This window comes from Trifolium pratense, linkage group LG2 (assembly GCF_020283565.1).
Source record: "Trifolium pratense cultivar HEN17-A07 linkage group LG2, ARS_RC_1.1, whole genome shotgun sequence".
In the NCBI taxonomy this organism is placed as follows: Eukaryota; Viridiplantae; Streptophyta; class Magnoliopsida; order Fabales; family Fabaceae; genus Trifolium; species Trifolium pratense.
In genome coordinates, this window is record NC_060060.1 from 44,357,846 (window position 1) to 44,377,900 (window position 20,055).

At 32.3% G+C, this 20,055-nt stretch overlaps 1 pseudogene; it reads right to left on the reverse strand.

The window, feature by feature from the left end:
- Positions 1-9,107: 9,107 nt before the first annotated feature.
- Positions 9,108-9,824, reverse strand: LOC123904770 (annotated as a pseudogene).
- Positions 9,825-20,055: the final 10,231 nt, after the last annotated feature.

Below are 20,055 nucleotides of genomic sequence, written 5' to 3' on the forward strand. Positions count from 1 at the left end.
TCGCATTCATCATCATTCAGCTCAATTCTTTCGTCCACTTTGAATCACGATGGCAGAAAACTCCAATTTTGCTCAACCATCCATCCCTAAGTTCGATGGTTATTATGAACATTGGGCTATGCTCATGGAGAATCTTCTCCGATCGAAGGAATACTGGACAATGATTGAACATGGAGTACTTGCAGCTCCGGTGAATGCGACGGTAGAACAACAACGGCTTGCAGATGCAAGCAAGCTTATGGATTTGAAGGTAAAGAACTATCTTTTCCAATCTATTGATCGAACAATTCTGGAAACCATATTGGAACGTGACACTGCAAAGCACATTTGGGATGCAATGAGACGCAAGTATCAAGGTTCAAACAAGGTGAAACGTGCGCAATTGCAATCCCTAAGACGTGAATTTGAGATTCTTGAGATGGAAGAAACTGAATCTGTCACTGAATTCTTTGCAAGAACTCTCAAGATTGCAAATAACATGACTGCACATGGTGAAAGAATGGAGCAAGTGACAGTTGTTGAAAAGATTCTCAGATCAATGACTGAGAAATTCAACTATGTAGTGTGCTCAATCACTGAATCCAATGATGTAACTACTATGTCCATAGATGAGTTACAAAGCAGTCTCCTTGTTCATGAGAAGCTTATGAAAGGCAAGAAGAGTCATGGTGTCTCAGCTGGAGAGGAGCAAGCTCTCAAGGTATCCATTGCTGGTAGAGGGAGAGGAAGTCAGAATAAAGAACATGTAGAATGCTTCAAGTGTCACAAATTGGGACACTACAAGAATGAATGCCCTGATTGGGATACAAATGCAAACTATGCTGAGTTTGGTAGCAAAGAAGAAATGTTACTAATGGCTTTCTCTGGTATGGATACTGACTGCAAGCATGTGGCTTGGTATCTTGATAGTGGCTGCAGCAATCATATGGTTGGCAACAAAGATTGGCTGTTTGAATTTGATGAAAGTTTCAGAGAATCAGTGAAGCTTGGGAATGACTCAAAGATGGCTGTAATGGGCAAAGGTAATGTGAAATTGGATATGGAAGGAAAAATAATAGTGATTACTGATGTGTATTATTTGCCTGGCTTAAGCAATAATCTGCTTAGTATAGGGCAATTACAGCAGAAGAGTATCACTATTATCTTTAAAAACAATATGTGTCAATTGTTTCATGAAGAGAAGGGATTGATCATTAGCACTGCTATGACTGCAAATAGAATGTACATCATCTATGCACCTGTGATAATTCCAAATTGTCTGCAAATAACAAAAGAGGAAGAAACTGATCTATGGCACAAAAGATATGCACATCTCAGCTATAGAGGGTTGAAAGTATTGACTGGAAAGAAGATGGTTAGAGGCTTGCCTGAATTGAAAGATAGTGAAGACAAGTGTGGTGATTGCTTGTCAGGGAAGCAACACAGAGATAGCATTCCAAAGCAGGCAAATTGAAGGGCTTCTGAGAAATTAGAGCTTGTGCATTCAGATATCTGTGGTCCCTTAAACCCTAAGTCCAATGGAGGGAACAGGTATTTTATCACTTTCACTGATGATCTCACTAGAAAAACTTGGACTTACTTTATGCAAGAAAAATCTTCTGCATTAGAACTGTTTAAAAGGTTTAAATCCCTAGTTGAAAAGGAATCTGGATGCTTGATTAAGTGTCTTAGAACTGATAGGGGTGGTGAATTCACATCTGCTATGTTCAATGATTTCTGTAGTTCTCAGGGTATAAAAAGACAATTGACAGCTGCTTACACTCCACAACAAAATGGAGTTTCAGAAAGGAAAAATAGAACACTATTAAATATGGTGAGCAGTATGTTATCTTGCAGAGAAGTGCCTAAAAAATTCTGGCCAGAAGCAGTCAATTGGGCCACTCATGTCATGAACAGGTGTCCTACTTTTGCTGTAAAAAACATCACACCAGAAGAAGCATGGAGTGGACACAAACCATCAGTGAAGTACTTCAGAATATTTGGGTGTGTGGCTCATGTGCACATTCCAGATGCTCAGAGAAAGAAGCTGGACAAGAAGAGCATCAGATGTATTCATCTTGGTGTTAGTGAAGAGTCCAAGGCCTACAAGCTCTATGATCCAAAAGAAAGGAAGATCATTGTCAGCAGGGATGTGGTGTTTGAAGAAAATAAAAGCTGGAACTGGGATAAAAAGGCTGAAAGTTCAAGGAACATTCAGTATGGAAGTGATAATGATGATGATAATGTTGATATTGCAGCAGGCAATGAAGGTGTTAATCATGATGAGGCTAACATTGACAATGAAAATGTCAATGGAAATCTTGACAGTGACATGGACTTAGAAAATACAAGTGATGAATCACTTTCACCCAGGCAAAGAAGACCTCCAGGATATCTCAGTGATTATGTGACTAGAACAGAAGAACTAGACAACATTGACTAGCTACAAAACCTTGCAATAGCTATGTTCAGCACAAGTGAGGATCTAGAAACATATGAAGATGCAGCAAAATTAAAAGTTTGGAGAGAAGCAATGGAATCAGAAATTAGCTCAATTGAATCAAATGATACTTGGGAGTTGACCACCCTTCCTAAGGGAGCAAAAGCAATAGGTGTTAAGTGGATATTCAAAACCAAGTTTAATGAAAATGGCAAAGTAGAGAAGTACAAAGCCAGACTAGTTGCAAAGGGATATTCACAAAAATATGGTGTTGACTATGGTGAAGTCTATGCACCTGTTGCTAGATGGGATACTATAAGAACAATTCTTTGCTTAGCTGCTTATGAAAAATGGCCTGTGCTGCAACTTGATGTCAAGAGTGCTTTCCTTCATGGTGAGCTAATGGAGGATGTGTATGTGATGCAGCCACTGGGATATCAGAAAGGAAGGAGTGATGAAGTGTACAAGCTTAAAAAGGCCCTGTATGGTTTAAAGCAAGCTCCCAGAGCTTGGTATAGCAAGATAGAATCTCACTTCATAACAGAAAAGTTTGAAAAATGCAGTCATGAAGCTACCTTGTTTGTCAAGCAAGGCAGTAATCAGAAGTTTTTGATAGTTAGCATATATGTGGATGATCTTATCTACACTGGTAATGATGCTTTAATGATGAATGAATTCAAAGCATCAATGAAAGAGAAATTTGCAATGACAGACCTTGGGAAAATGAAGTATTTCTTAGGAGTTGAAGTAAGTCAGAGTGAACAAGGAATCTTCATTTATCAGCATAAGTATAGTGCTGAAATTCTGAAAAGGTTTGGAATGATGGACTGCAACAAGGTATGTAGCCCAATTGTCACTGGATGCAAGCTAGTGAAGGATGAAAATGGGAAAGCTACTGATGCTACTACATACAAGCAGATGATTGGATGCTTGATGTATCTACTAGCCACTAGACCAGACATGACCTTTGCTGTGTGTTTGGCTGCTAGATACATGGAAAGACCAACTGAAATGCATGTTGCAGTGGTGAAAAGAATAATGAGGTACTTGAAAGGAACAATGAAGTTTGGTATTTTGTACAAATGTAAGAGCAGCATTGGATTAACTATGCAAGGTTGGAGTGATTCAGATTATGCTGGAGATTATGATGACAGGAAAAGCACCTCAGGTTATGTGTTTACATTAGGGGATAGTGCAGTTTGCTGGTCCTCAAAAAAGCAACCTATTGTTACTCTATCAACAACTGAGGCTGAGTATGTTGCTGCAGCCTCATGTGCTTGTCAATGTTTGTGGTTAAGAAATGTTTTGAATCACCTGCACATTGAGCAAGTTGGCAGCATTAATGTTAACTGTGATAATAGTTCCACTATCAAGTTGTCTAAAAACCCCATTATGCATGGAAGGAGCAAACACATTGATGTGAGATTCCACTTTCTGAGGGATCTAAGCAGAGATGGTGTGATTGAATTGAAGTTTTGCAGGTCACAAGAGCAGCTGGCAGATATCATGACCAAGCCCCTCAAGCTTGATAGCTTTTGCAAATTAAGGGAGGGAATTGGCATGTGTGAATTTTCAAAATTGAGTTAAGGATTGGTGTGGCCTGCATGTGTTAGTTGTGTGAGTTTGCTTGGTTTGCAGCTGGATTATAGCTGCAATTGCTTGTTTTTGGTGGAATTGCTGGTTTGCTTGACTGTGTTGGCTTGCAGCAGGGTTCGTGTGCTTGGCTTATTATTGCACTGCTTGTGCTCATAGGCGCGCCTGCAACCTGTGCCTGCAACTTGTGTCAAGCCTACAAGCTGTTGACTGCATCTTTGTTACTTAGTTCTTTACACTGTATTTTTTGTGTTCAGTTTTAATTGTAATGTTTGAATTTGGTTTTAGAAGGTTTAAGTTGATCAAGTTTGCAATGATCAAGCTTAAGGGAGGGTATGTTAGGAAGCTCTTTTGGGCCTAGATTGATTGGGCTTGGCCCAACATTGTAAGCCTATATAAGGCAACCTTTGCTAATGAATAAACAATGGATCATTGATTACCTAACAGGTGCTTCAAATACGCCAGTTAGGATTTAAGGTTCATAATTGTGAAGAGTACATATGATTTGTTGAATTTTTTTTATAGGAACTAAAACCGAAACTTGAAATATTTATATGACCCAAAAACTTATTTAACTCATATAATAATATTTAACACAATTGTTAGATAAAATACAACCTCAAACAAAAATTGTTTAAATTAATATTTTCATTCAAAAATGTGATTTCATACAAATAAATACAATACTAATGGACTACATATGTTCATTGTTTGTATATAAATATAACGCGAGATACAATATTATGAACATAACTACGAAAACCCAATTAAAATATGTTAAGACTACATGTGAATTGCTTAAAAATAAAAACTAAAAAAACCGACTTCTTCACATATTTTATGCACAGATTGTGTGTAAATTTTGCCACTATATTCATGAACCAAAAAAATAAAATAAAGAATTATAACTTATTTGGTATTTGAAAACAAAGAAAGACACTTATTAATTTTTTTTCTTAATTTTAGAATCAAAATAGATAGAAGGAAATATAATATTTTGAGCCATGCACTTTTGTTATCTATGGTTGGATATTATATTCGATTCTAAATTAACTTTTTTGTAGTTAGTAACCGGAATGTTTGGATTTCGAATCTCATCTTCTGCATATAAAATGCGACGTCGCTATCAACTAAGTATATTTCACAGAGAATTTTTGTTGTTTCGCCACCAGCAATCGACTCACTGGACCGTCTAATCTGTTTCGGAGGTCAGTTCTGACATTAAGTGATTTCAGCTTCCTTCCGAGCGTAGTTGCAGAGGATCGAACCATGGTTCTCCCTGACTATAAGTCTAACACCAATCACCACCGTACAAACTAATTGTTGATAGCTCACGGGCATATTTTAAATTAAATCCTTATCTCATGTTTAAGGAATTGGTTATATGTTAATTATGTCATACCATAATAATATTATTTCTTCTTTTACTTCTTAATTAATAAAACTAAAAATGTTATACCTATACTAATTACTTATTTTACTTCTAAACCATAGTTCTTGCTTTTAGGATAAGGCCTAGTCTTCCCTTATACATGAAGTCTAAATGTTCTTGGCTTATAAAAAAAACTAAAAATGACTATTATTTAATGATAAAAAAAGGATTACTTTTTAGTAAAAAAAAAAGGATTACTTTATTGTGTTTAATTTTTATGCACTTACAGTAGTATAATAATTTATAAAAAAAAGATTGTTTAAAATGATTTTATATAAATGTCTAATCAAATTTCATCTCATTATTTAGATACACATGATATTTTTTCTTAAAATATCTATAGAACTATTTAAGAATTAAATTTCTTTATAATAGTGTAAAAGTTTTTTACACATGCATATCCAATTAAATCACTTCTTAAATACATATTTATATATTATTTCTAAAAATTTCGCTACAAATATCTATTTATATATTCTAATTAAACACATGAGTAAAAAAATTCACACAACCAAATGCATATAAACAAATTTCAATATAATTTTGGGGAAATTATAATTCACTAATGATAATGTAAGTGAATTATAATTTTCTTAAAAATTGTTATTTTTTACCCAACTTTTTTTTCTTAAGGCGAAAAGCATTTATACATCAGGAAATAAAGAAGGCTTCGCCCTCACTCATAATAAAAGGAGTATAAAAAAAAAAAAAAACCTAACTCAGCGAGTCTACACAAATGCGCTTAGGACATTTAAATATACCAACTTCTCATATCTCACTTATATATATATTAGTAGAATGTAATTCGGCCTCTCCATCCATTTCATACAAACTATCTATTCTCTTTAAAACACCTTACGTGCATACAGTACCATACCAATATGTTCAAAATCCTCCTCACCCTTCTTCTCATTTCATCTGCTCTATTTGACTTAGCTGCACCCGAAGAAGAGGCGCCAGCGCCAGCATCCCCGAATCTTAATCCATTTTTTCGATTTTTCAACAACCGGTGGGTGGTTGCAGCTCTATGTGTATTTGATAGTGTGAGTATCACATTTGGGACACTATTAATCATTTGGTGGTTAGTCGGATGCTGGAAGAGAGCTAGGGGAAACACCAGAGTAGCTTCGGAGGAGGTGGAGGAGGCAGAGGTTTGATCCGCAACCACGTACTTTGATAATTTGAGGGTATATATCCAACCACAATGCATGCGAATAAGCCACATAAATAAATTTTCATGGAAAATAAAAGTTAATTAAATGTTAATCGTGGATAGCATTTGTGAATCTATTTATGTGACTTGTTCTTATTGATTGTTGAATAAATACTTTCAAATCATCATGGAGTAGTGTAGACATTACCTCAGTATTCAGTAATATTATTTTTTTTCTACATATGTAGAGTCATCTTTGGATCGATCCTATCATTATATTTCATGGGGAAATTAACTGGGCAAACTTAATTATTATGGTTGTTGCTTCATTTTTATTGATCAATTGTTTATTTAATTTCAGCATTGCAATTGATTATTGTTTCTCTCCTATGTTTCTTTGCTTTTTTTTTTTTTTTGATATTCTTTTCTTTGCTTTTTTATTATTTATTTTACTTATTGAAAATGCATACATATAAATAATAAATATGTCCTTAAAAGTTTTTTCTTTTTATTGGAATATATCTTATCATGTATATTTAGTAAAGGAAAATATTAATAAAATAACATTTTTGGCTTTTTTCCTTTTTTGACAACTCACTAAATTAGGGATAATAGTAGTCTTTTATACTAAATTCTAATAAATAATATTATTATAAGATTTTTCCTAAAAACACCCTAAAAAATTTTAATTGCACCCAAATCAATTTAAAATTTAATTATAATACCAAAAATGTCCTTAATTCTATATTAACTCTACAAAGCTTTCAACTCTGCAACAGCAAAGGTGTATGTAAACTGAATTTACCCAATGACACGCAAATTGTGTTCACGTACCGTATGGAAAATCAATACCTACATACGTAAGTGAATTAAGTAAACTAAATTCATGTATTGAATCGCTGTGGAATTGTTTCCACCGAAAATGAATTGTTTTAAAATGGGTGATCAAGATCAACCCTAAGTTTGGCTTTGCATTCAATTGATTTCATAAAATATCCATACAGAAAACTTGTAACAAGAATAAAAAGTCAAAAATGGACAAAGACAAATTTGAAAAGAGAAACCATGAGAAGAAAAAAATGGGAGGAAGCCCAAAGTTTAATGAAGATGAAGAGGAAAGAAAAATAAAGAGAAACAAGAAAAGGGTGATATAAATTGAAAATTTGAAAAGAGAGTAATGGTATTTTAGTCTAAAAGTGGGTGTAACTAGAAAAATTCTTATTATGATTATTATACTTATACATTACGTTTGTATTTTACTAGCGGTCGTGCCCGTATATGTGATCCACATTTTCTATTATGCTAACTTATATTTATTTTTTTGAATCATTCTGCTAACTTATATTGAATTTCTATTTTGCTAACTTATATTGAAAATTATTATAAATTTTTCATATATTTTTATTTATTTATTTAAAGTGACTGAATATTTCATTCATACAACAAACATAAGTTGTTTGGGAAAAACGACTTTCAAACTTTTAATGATATTGAAATATCCGAGGAGTGTTGTATTTGATCCTCTTTTTTACTTGCACATAAAGTCGGTTGATTTGATCCTCTTTTACTTGCACAATGAAATAGTATGGCACAATGAATTGAGTGTTGTTTGAATTTTACAAATTTTTTTCTCAATGAAGACCTTGTGATTCGTTTCCAAAGAAGCAGAATTTGTACGGTTAGAGGTTAGTGCATGTAATGTAATAGTGCATGTTGTGCTTTCAATTATCTTAATATATTCAGTTAGTTTGTTTAGGTGCAATTTTTTTAAACTTGAATAGCATAACCGGTACAGTTTATGGTATGCAGTTACTATTGGGTTGATCTAGTTTGATAACCGACCAAGTAAGTGAGGGTAAAATATGTATAAGAAAAATCCGACCCAAAGTCATGTATCCTCCTTATATATAGAAATAGATATATAGGTAAAGATAATTATCATACACGAAACAATAATATTGCATTAACCAGTATTTTTTCAGAGTTAGTTTTGCACTATAGAACATATTCAACCAATTTTAATTTACTTTACTAATATTTTGTTTTTTGTTTTATCTCAATAGATAAAATTTGGATTGAAATTAAATTATATAATGTAACATTGGTCATTATTTAATTTACTCTAACAATATCGTCCTACAATAAAAGAAATTGCACCACGGGTATTATATTAGTTTATAAAGAAAATATTAACCAGTTGACAATTAGTCTCTGTAAAAATCAATTTTTATAGTTTATAATATCAACTTTTACCCGACTCTTTTGATAAATGATATAGTTTATAATATCAACTCTTTACTTTTTACTCTAACTCATTCGTAGTCACGGGTATTATATTAGTTTATAAAGAAAATATTAACCAGTTGACAATTGGTCTCTAAAAAATCAATTTTTATAGTTTATAATATCAACTTTTACCGGACTCTTTGATAAATGGTATAGAAAGGAATCAAAGGATGATCAATGTTTTTTGGTGGGGTGGTGGAGATAATAATAAAGGAATTAATCTACTATTGTAATAAGCCATGAAGAGCAGGCCAATCATCACGAATTCCTTTTATTCTACTGCCGACGATATAGTCACTTCTCGGCCCGAATCCGGCAAAATTGATATGTGCAGAATATTCTCTTTGAAAATGTAAGCTTCATACTCCATGTGAGAAGTAAAAGCTGCATCAATTCCACACTCAAAGACCGTACCAAACAAACAACTAAGATGATTAGTAGCAAACTTACTGGTTTCGCAGAAATTCCCCGTGTCATAGTTTAGAAGTGCAGTCTCATTTCCTTTGAATGTGTGAACATGCTTCTTCACGAAATTGATTGCTGCGTCTATTCCATTCAGACACTGTTTCCTTGAGACAAGTTCCATTCAGACACTGTTTCCTTGAGACAAGGAAACATGTCTGAAATTGGAATAGGACCTATAAGTAATTTGAAGTTTGACAAATGTGTAGCGTATTTTATTTTGGCACATTGATTTCCAGAGAAGATGAATGCCTCATTGTCTTCGTCTTCAATGTCAAAGGCGCAATCTATTCGATCTTCAAATATTGTTTTCGAGAGCACCGGAAACCCGTCGGAAATATGAATTGGCCCATTCATAATATAGTTATTCTCCTCTTCTGGAGCATAATTCAAAACTACACATACTTTTCTTTCACAAACATGTATTATTTCTTATGCGTAGATAAACGGAAGGAAGGACCAATGATATAATTTGGCATTTTGTTTATTGAATGATTTTTTATTTAAAGGTAAGGAATTTATATGAAATATTTTTCTTTGATTTGGTGAAGGTGTTTATATAGCTGTTACTGGTGATAATGTGAACACAAAATAAATATTAAATTTATATCAAAACACGTTTTAACAACAACTTCTTCAAAGTGTATAATTAAAAATGGCAACATTATTTTTTTAAGACCTGCATTTGGAAACAGACCTTTTTGAATATTAATTTGTCCCATAGGAGATTTCTCTATAATATATTTGGTCTCCTTAAACTAAACATATTGTAAAATCCAACTTGCTCAATATATAATAAAGAATGACCAAGGAAATTACCCACAAGATAAAAGATCATAACAAGCAGGAGAAGGGGAAGCAAGGCTACAAGGGAGTGATAAATATATAGCAACAAGTTAACCATCAAAAGAGGGGATTGTTTGGGTGTTCGCAAGATTTAACATATTAAACACTTTATAAGAACATATTTATTCTATGTTTTTTTTTAATGGCAAATAGATAAATATATAGCAACAAGTTAACCATCAAAATCACTCGAAGCACTCACCAAAAAGAGGGGATTTGAAAAGCCAAATAAGAGCGAGCACCCCTAGAGATACCACTTAATAGGAGCCAGTAACATCCGAGCACCGCATCCACACCTCGCTTTATTGACCAGCACAAGCGAGATTGAACCTCCCACTCGTAGAAATAGTAGGCGCTATTAGGGTTTTACCAAGAAACCATTTTCAAGATGAGAGTTTCACCCTATCCATAAGATTATCAATCATTAATAACCCACTTACAAAGATAATAATATCATTCCGGGAGGTCCAGATAAACCACACAACAGTATGCCACATTAGAACCATACCTAATCGTACCCGATGCACCACATATCATTTTATGAATGATATTCATTTTATGAATGATATGTTAACACATTGGATTGTATCGTTTGATAATTATTTTAATATGGTATAGTACACCGTTAAGTTTTTTACGGTCTCTTGATGAGCATGTTTGTATTTTTGAGGCACCCAAATAAATTTTGTGGTTAATTAAACATTAAGCTATGGTTAAGCATATTAAAATAAAAGTTTCATCTCGAAATGCTTGTATTCAATATCTCAAAACTATAAAAAGTTGTCTTTTGAATATTAATTTTATTTTTTATTTTCTGTTTTGGTATGCTTAACAAATATCGCGGGACACTGTTTAGCGTGACTCTTTTATATATACAAAAGATAAAAAGTTGGTCATAAATATAAACAAAAGTAATTTTTTTTTTAATGATATAAGCATAAGTTACCGATAACAACTATATTTAATGATATTCTTCCAAAAATACCCATAATTAATTGTTCTACCTTTTAACATTGTTGTATAATTCCAATTCAAAGTTAATGTAATGTATGGGGTAGTTTAGTAAAAATAACAACTTTCTTAATAAGCGAGAAACAAGAGAAATTTAAGTCATTTTTCCGCCTAATGTCACTTAAAATAAGTGAGAAATATTATATCAATAGAAAATCAATTCACATTGCTCAAAGACAAAAAATATGGGGCGTGTTTGTTTCAACTTTAGAAAAATGGATTTTTTCTTTGTATTTTTGAAAATAAATTTTTTAAAATCGTTTTTCAAAATATTACAAGTTTTTTTATATTAGTTTTTTCTAAATTGAAATATTAATTTTAACATCATATAACATAAACACACATTATTGAAGATCAAAACATAGTCAAAATCACAATTTTTTTCAAAAAGTATTTCAAAAATAATTTTTATGAAAATCTATTTGAAATAGCTTCAAAATTAAATGATTTTTCGAAATTTTGATATTCAAAATTTTTTTAAATAAAATGATCAAATACCTAAAATAATATTTTAAGAATAACTATTCAAACTAAATTTTCATTTGAAGTTTTTATAAAAAGTTTTCTTGTAAAATTTTGTTACACAAAATTTTGTAACGCTATATGAATCTATTTTAAAAAAATCTATAACAAACAGACCCATGATGACACCATTGTTTCAAACTTTAGCAAATATCGCACACAAAAAAGGTACATTCTCAACAAGTCATAATTCAAACGGATCACTCAAAGTAGACGGCAAGACATAATTTCATCAACAATATAGTTACGGGTCTAAGACTAAGAGTATCCAAGTAATGTAGAATTTTTACATGACCAGCATTCTATATAAGAAGTTGGTTGAATTGGTTTTTAATAATAAAATTGGTTCATGAGGAAAGTCTGCGAGGATCATCCCATAATAGACTAAGAGTATCCAAGTAATGTAGAATTTTTACTTGTACTTCATATACATCATCTCACTTATTCTTTCTTTCCAACTTAAATTCAATCTTCGCTTGAATTCTTCCACATCTCTATAAAAAGAGAAGAAAAAAAAAACTCGTTAATGCATATAAAAGTGATTAATAAACAGTTCATCTATTAGGCGAAAAGATGTGTAAAAAAAAAAAAAAAAACTATCAGACTCAGCAGAAGAAAGAGCATGGACTATTAGGGTTTTTATCAAGAAACCATTTTCAAAAAGAAAGTTTTGCCCTATCCACAATTTTCTAGACCAAAGACAGCCCACTCAAAAATATTACCACACAAGAGCATGTCACACTAAAGTCAAACTTAACCGCACCTGGCACCCCCCACCACTCCCAAGGAAGCTCTCAAATAACTGTTTAATTAATACCTATTGGGGGCACAGCCTCACTCTCCAGCCACCTAGAGATATTGTACCAAACTTTGGAAATCCGATTAGAGGAAGTAAATGTTGGAATAATTTTTAGAGAGATGAATTTTGGAGTGAAGAAGAGAATAAGGGAAAAGGTAGAATTGCATTCATCCACAAGGGGCAAAGATAGTTATATACAAGTTCCAAACTTAACAGCATTAACTACCTAAAATAAACTAACTACCCTGTAACTACTAACTTTAACTGTCAAAACAGAAAAAAATTAAAAACTGCTAACTTCGCTTAGCAAAACAATTTCGCTTAGCTAAAAGACATATAATCCAGCTTTCACTTAAGCCAGGACTCTATACTACAATCTGTTTAATCCATACTTTTAAGCAAGCTAAAACACTTTTAAAACATGGATTAAATTCATCAGTAAACAGGTGGTCAACTGAGTCCTCCCCCGTCCCACAAAACACACACAAAGACTCATTCGTCCCCACAACGACCCGACGCATAATTAGGTTCTGACGAGTTGGACCCTATACTACAGGAGCGACTACGAAAAAACAATCACTTTGGACGTAGTCCACCACTCCTAGACGCTAGCTAGATTTCTAATACCTTCACTTGGGAGAGTTTGGTCAGACCTAGTAAGCTGATTTTACCATGTAAGACTCACTTGGATCATACCTCCAACTCCATTCATCCTTTCTACTCGATAAATGAACCTCGCGGGAGTCAAGAAGTCTGGTCGAAGATCCTAGTCAAAATCATTGAGATTTCTACTTCACATAAACTACCACTCCCACTCACCCCAGACCCAGCTACTCATATGACCAACTCTATATCCAAACTCTGATCGGAAAATTTCTTAGACCCTTATAATGAATTTGCATGTTAACCCTAGAGTGGGAAATTGATAATAATTCTTTTTCTATAATGGATCTAATATACTAATTCTTTTCCCCTAATATAATCTGTATGCAAAATAAAGACTAAAAAACATAGACTAAAAAACAAATATATTTTGGATATTCATGCATTACCTAAAAATAGAACAATGAATACATACTTATGGGACCAAAGCTAAATATTACTATGACCATACAAATTTTGTTAAGAAATTGACTATAGTATAGAGATAATAAAAAAACCATATATAAATATAAAGAAAAGTAGTATCAGACATGATTAATATGAAAATAAACATATAATTATATTCACATGCGTCTGATCTATTTCGGGATCGCAGAATGGTATGATATTTTGCTAAAATTTTCCTAGTGTGGAGGAGGTAGTGAATTTTTCATGAGTGAAATAATTACCCATATTTGAATATATTCTTCGTTAGGGCTTGAAGTTTTATTACGTGTATTTGTAGTTTTTGAGTGCGATTGCATGTTACAATACCCCTTATACTTTTGTCATAAATTTTGGAATGAAAGCTATTATACTTATTAATTGTTCCACTATTTAATACAAGATATCATTTGTTAAAAAAAATAATAAAAAGAAACATGTAACTAACCTGTCAATGATCTCCATTTTTAAAGGCTCTAAATCATCATTAGATTCATTTTCATTATGGTCTGAAGCATGAAGAGTCATATACTCCTAGACATATCAAAATATATTCAATAGTGAGAATTGAAATATTTAAAAATAAAATCTAACCATATATATATATATATATATATATATATATATATATATATATATATATATATATATAGAATAAGTTGCCAAAATCTAACCTTATTATGATTTTCATCAATTGTATTTTTTGAGCAAAGTTCATTTGTTTTTCCTTTCTTTCTCCTATTCTTCTTTTTCTTCTTAGTTGTTGTAGCTCCTTTTTTATCTGCCAAATTATATGTATCTATTAGGAAAGCCATGCAAAGAAGAAAAAGTTATAAAACTGGTTATATGAAAATAAAACTGGTTTTGTGACATAACCGGTTATTAAACCGGATTTGTGAAAACAAAATCGGTTATAACAATTGGTTTGCTTATCCGCTTATAACAATTGGTTATAAATCTGTTATGGATAGATTTTTTGGGTAATCCAACATTATTCAATCCCAAGTGAAAGACTCAAATATTACCACTATATTCGCCATTAATAAATTCAACTAAATCATCAATAGCGCGATTATCTTCCGGTCTCTCCACATTCTGAAAAACAATAAATGTTTTAGTGTAATTTGTAAAACATTGTAACAAGAAATTTCGATGGAATTGTAAGTTTTGAACATGCCTTCAATCTCTCTTGTTGTTCTTGCTTCTTTCTTGCAAAAAATTTATCCATAAATTCGTAACGAGAACATTCTTTCATCATATATGGATTATAATTGTCCTGTCAAAGAACCAAATGTTAATAAAAGAAACATCATAGAAGTCTTTAAGCTTCAATGATTGAGATTTTAGGGGCAATGATTACACACCATAGGAAAAATTTTAGAAACTTGTTCAGATGATTGACCTTTAGTTTTCCGATCTAGTTCATCAAGTGTTAAGTCAACCAAACGAGTCAATCCCAAGCTAATAGCAGCAGTTCCAAGCTCACGTAATGTGTTTGTATCTTTGTAAATAAATCTGGCATCAAAAACTTGGCACTCCTACAATGGTATAAATCAATTGCCAATAGAAAAACTAAAACTATCAACAAAAATGATATGTTAGCATGGTTTCAAATTGCGCCCCACATCCGCAATTGCGACTACAATACAGATAATGCAGTAGCCTTTGCAACCACATTGCACAAAAATTATGGTGTTATCCTAAATCACATGTACGACTACATTGAAATTACATCAGACGATTTCATCAATGTTTGTTTAAATTATCTCATCAACCCGTTAAAATTTATGAACCACAAATACTAATTAGTATTTGCAAAACAAACTTAATCTCTGCTATAATGGATAATGGTGAAATGGCATAATGATTCCACTTAATATGGTTTATGTGAAATATTTAAAATCGTTTCACACCGCAATAGCCACAATGAAAATTGCAGCAATTGCTATGACTGCAGCGACATGTAAAATTTTGGCATACTCTATAATTTTTCTGGCTCCGCCACTGTATATATATGACTAGCAAATTAAAATGGATCATGTGAAAATTGGGAACGATTTCATACCTCTTGAGAACGTCCAGGTACATGGTAGAACCCACAATAATCTGTTATTAAATTCAATATTGAAGTAGAAAATGGAAGTGACACTGCAGTTTCTTCTGAAAACCCCTTGCCATGATCAATAACTTCCTGGTAAATCACAGGGCAACACATCGCAGCTACTGCTTCTACTTTTTTTGGAATACCATCCGTAGTTTGAAGCCACACATATGAATGTATCATCTAAAAATTATAAGAGCAAACAAAATTCAATAAACTTTAGATCAATAAAAAAAAATCAATAAACTAGTCATTCAAATAATCATTTACAGTTGATTTTATTTAAAGTAGTCAAAGATTATGTTTGAAAAAAGTAAGCTATAAGATAATTGATAGGTGAAAAGTTAACTTTTCGGCTATCAGTAAAATAAAATTAAAGTTTTTGATAAATTGAGTTATTATAAGTATAAAATAACATAAAAGTACATTATTATTTTATGTGATTGAGTAATTTTATTTATTAAAATAATAAGGTTAAAATTGAAATGAAAAGTAAAAAGCTATAAGCTATATGAACTCAAACGATATTAGAAATAGCATTTGAAAAAAGCTATAAGTTAGTGAAAAACGTTTGTTACCATACACACCTTTAATGAATAATGCTAGCAACACACTCCTTAACAATCAGACTCCAACACACTCTCTTTTATTGGTTGAAATTCACATGGGTCCCATAAAAAAATGTGGACCCATATAACTTTTATGGGACCCATATAAATTTTAACCAATAGAAGAGAGTGTGTTAGAGTGTGTTTGTTAAAGAGTGTGTTGCTAGCACTCCTCCACCTTTAATTTTATGAAACAAACTTATAAACCAATATAATATAAGCTATAAACTAAGCATATTGCAGTTACTCAAACAATAAATTTCAATACTATGTTAAAATTTCCAAGTACGAATCGAATTCGGGGAGAGATATTTTTCCGAGCTAACTAGAATACCTACAACTATAAAAACCCTATCGTTAAACTAATCTATTAGAGAAAATTCATAAGCTCAATACTCGGATGCACATCTTATTTGGACATGTACCAATATATTGTTGAGATGTACAATTCTAATATATAGATCAATAAATAATATTTAATATAGAAAAATTAACAAGTACTATTTGTAAATCTATTGCAAATTAATGAGTACACATTTTATTTGAATATGTACCGATTCATTGTTGAGGTGTATAATACTAATAGCTAGATCCACAAATAATATTCAATATAAAAAAATTAATATATATTATTTGTAAACATATTACAAATGTACAATTCTAATAGATCCATCTCAACAAATGTAAAAATTAATAAGTACTATATATAAACCTATTAATTAATTAAATAAAATGTGTATAAAAAAATTTACATTCAACAAACCATTTCTTCCCTCAATTGCAGAGCTCCACATTGTGTGGCATGATAATACTAATGGAAAATCAAGCTCAACTTAAGATTTTATAATACCAAAAGAATTTATCAGGCTCAACTTGTTTTGGTATTATAATACCAAAGGAAAATCTACATAATAATTCAAAGAATTTAACATGACTTTTTTTCCAGTGTATAATACCAAATGAAAATCTATTTAAATTAAATAAGTCTAAATGAATAGATATCATATCCTTCCGCAGCTCATTTTTAAGGGGCATTTTAGAATAATAACACTGAATTAGCAAAGTGTATTTTAGCACATTTTCTTCCTTTTTTTTTTGAAAAAACTAAAATGAGATATATTAACACTAGAGTCTTCCCAGCACAAGACGTACCAAGATAGGCTACAAAAGTTTACAAAGTGTCATAGAAACAAATCATAAACACATCATACAAAGCCCAAACAAATCATAGCACATTTTATTCCTATTATACCTTCATTTTAATACACCAATAAAATCATTTTTAGCTTTATTGAAAATATATGAGTAATTGACAAAGTGTATAATTGACAAATCGTACTCTTAAAATATCAAAACGACAGTTAAATAAGAATGTTAAATTCGCAATCAAATTTCAAATGGTGGTCAGCACCTTTATTCATTCATAGATGTGCCTTATATAAGCAAGAGTACAAGGCTTAAGATACAAGTCATAATGCAAGCCAAGTCAGGCCAAGGCAGACAGGCCTGCGCGCGCGCCCAATGTATCGAGGCAACATACATAGGCCCAATGCATCAAGGCAACATACAAACTAAACACCTAACATACCCTCCCTTAAATTGAACAGACACAAACAATGGTTCAGTTTAAGCTACAAAATTATTAGCATTACACATTCCTAGCCCCTCCCTTAATTTGCAAAAAGATTCCAGCTTCAAAGGTTTGGTAAGCAGATCAGCCAATTGATCTTCACTCTTGCAATGCACCAGTTCAATTATACCATCCTTAGTGAGGTCTCTAAGGAAGTGGAACGTGACATCAATATGTTTACACCTACCATGCATGATAGGATTTTTTGAAAGCTTGATAGAAGAGTTGTTATCACAGTAAATCTTAATGCATTCAGTTTGCTTCATTTTCAAGTAACTCAAGACATTTTTCAGCCAAACTCCTTGACAGGCACAAGCAGCAACTGACACATACTCTGCCTCAGTAGTTGAAAGAGTGACACCAACAAATAGCACCTGAGCCCAATATAAACACATATCCAGTTGTACTTTTCCTATCATCCAAATCCCCAGCATAATCAGAGTCACATCATCCTTTAAGACACATATCAATCCTTGAACTTGACTTATACATGATCCCAAAGCTTAGTGTACCTTTCAAGTATCTCATTATTCTTTTGACTGCAGTAACATGAGCTTCAGTTGGCCTGTCCATAAATCTTGCAACTAGACAAACAGAGTAAGCCAGGACAGGCCTAGTAGCTAGCAGATACATTAAGAAACCTTTCATTTTCTTATAGAGTGTTGCATCTGTTCCTTCTTCATTTTCATTTTTAACTAATTTGCATCCAGGAACTATGGGGCTAGATACTTGATTGCAGCTTTCCATGTCAAACCTGCTCAATATCTCAGTTGCATATTTTTGCTGAGTCACGAATATTCCATTGTGACCTTGATTTACTTCAACTCCTAAAAAGTATCTCATATTTCCAAGGTCAGTCATAGCAAATTTCTTTTTCATTGATGAATTGAATTCATTCATTAACCTTTGATCATTTCTTGTTAGATCAAGTCGTCAACATAGAGACTCAAACTTGACAAATACTTCCCAAATAAAGTGTGTTCATAAGGACATTTCTCAAACTTCTCTGCAGTAAAGTAGGATTCTATCTTACTATACCAAGCTCTTGGAGCCTGCTTCAATCCATACAAAGCTTTCTTCAATTTATAGACCATATTTTTATTTTTTCTGACATACCCTAAAGGCTGGCTCACATAGATATCTTCAGTTAAGTCACCATGTAGAAAAGCACTTTTAACATCAAGTTGGAAAATTTTCCATCCATTATTTGCAGCAAATGCCAGTATAGCCCTGATGGTGTCCCATCTTGCAACAGGTGCAAAGACTTCATTGTAGTCTATACCATGTTTTCGAGTGTAGCCTTTAGCTACCAATCTTGCTTTATATTTGTCAATCTCTCCCTTTTCATTATACTTAGTTTTGTAAATCCATTTAACACCAATTGGATTGCATCCTGCAGGAAATGTAGTTAGCTCCCAAATATCATTTTCTTTGATTGCTTCTAACTCAGCATCCATTGCTTTTCTCCATATTTCAAGTTTTACTGCTTCCTGGTAGGTAAGAGGGTCATCATTGGATTATAGTAATGTTAATGCAGAAAATGTTACATATTCTGCAAGACTTGATGGAATTTCTAATGACCCTTTTACTGATATTTGTATTTCCGATGTGACCATTCATACTGTTGGGAAAAAGTTGCAATGGAATTGCACTGATATTCAAGGAGTTACTAGCAATGTGGTACCTAAGCCTTGTGATTTGCTGCCAGAAAAAGAAGAGAAATTTAGTTGCCCTTTTCCTGATGACAAATTGCCTATTGAGAGTGTTGAGTTGAAGACTTGTTCTTTTAGAAGTGTTTCATATTTCTGATTAAGAATAGTAGTTGAATTTTGAATGTAATATACATAATGGCTTTATTGTCATGTATCAAAACTATTAGAAAATAAGTTATCATAATAATTATACACTAAAGCTGTGCTTTTATTAGAACAAAAATGTTGTTTAAGGTTGCATTAGCATTTGATCTACACCATAATGAATATTATGTGGTATTAAGTCATGTTTATGTTAAGTAGATTAAGAACAGTTGGATGAGATGGTGAGGGTCAGCTCTGATAAGTAATGTCAAATATTTTGAGGTATTAGTATATCCAGATGTGCGCCCAAT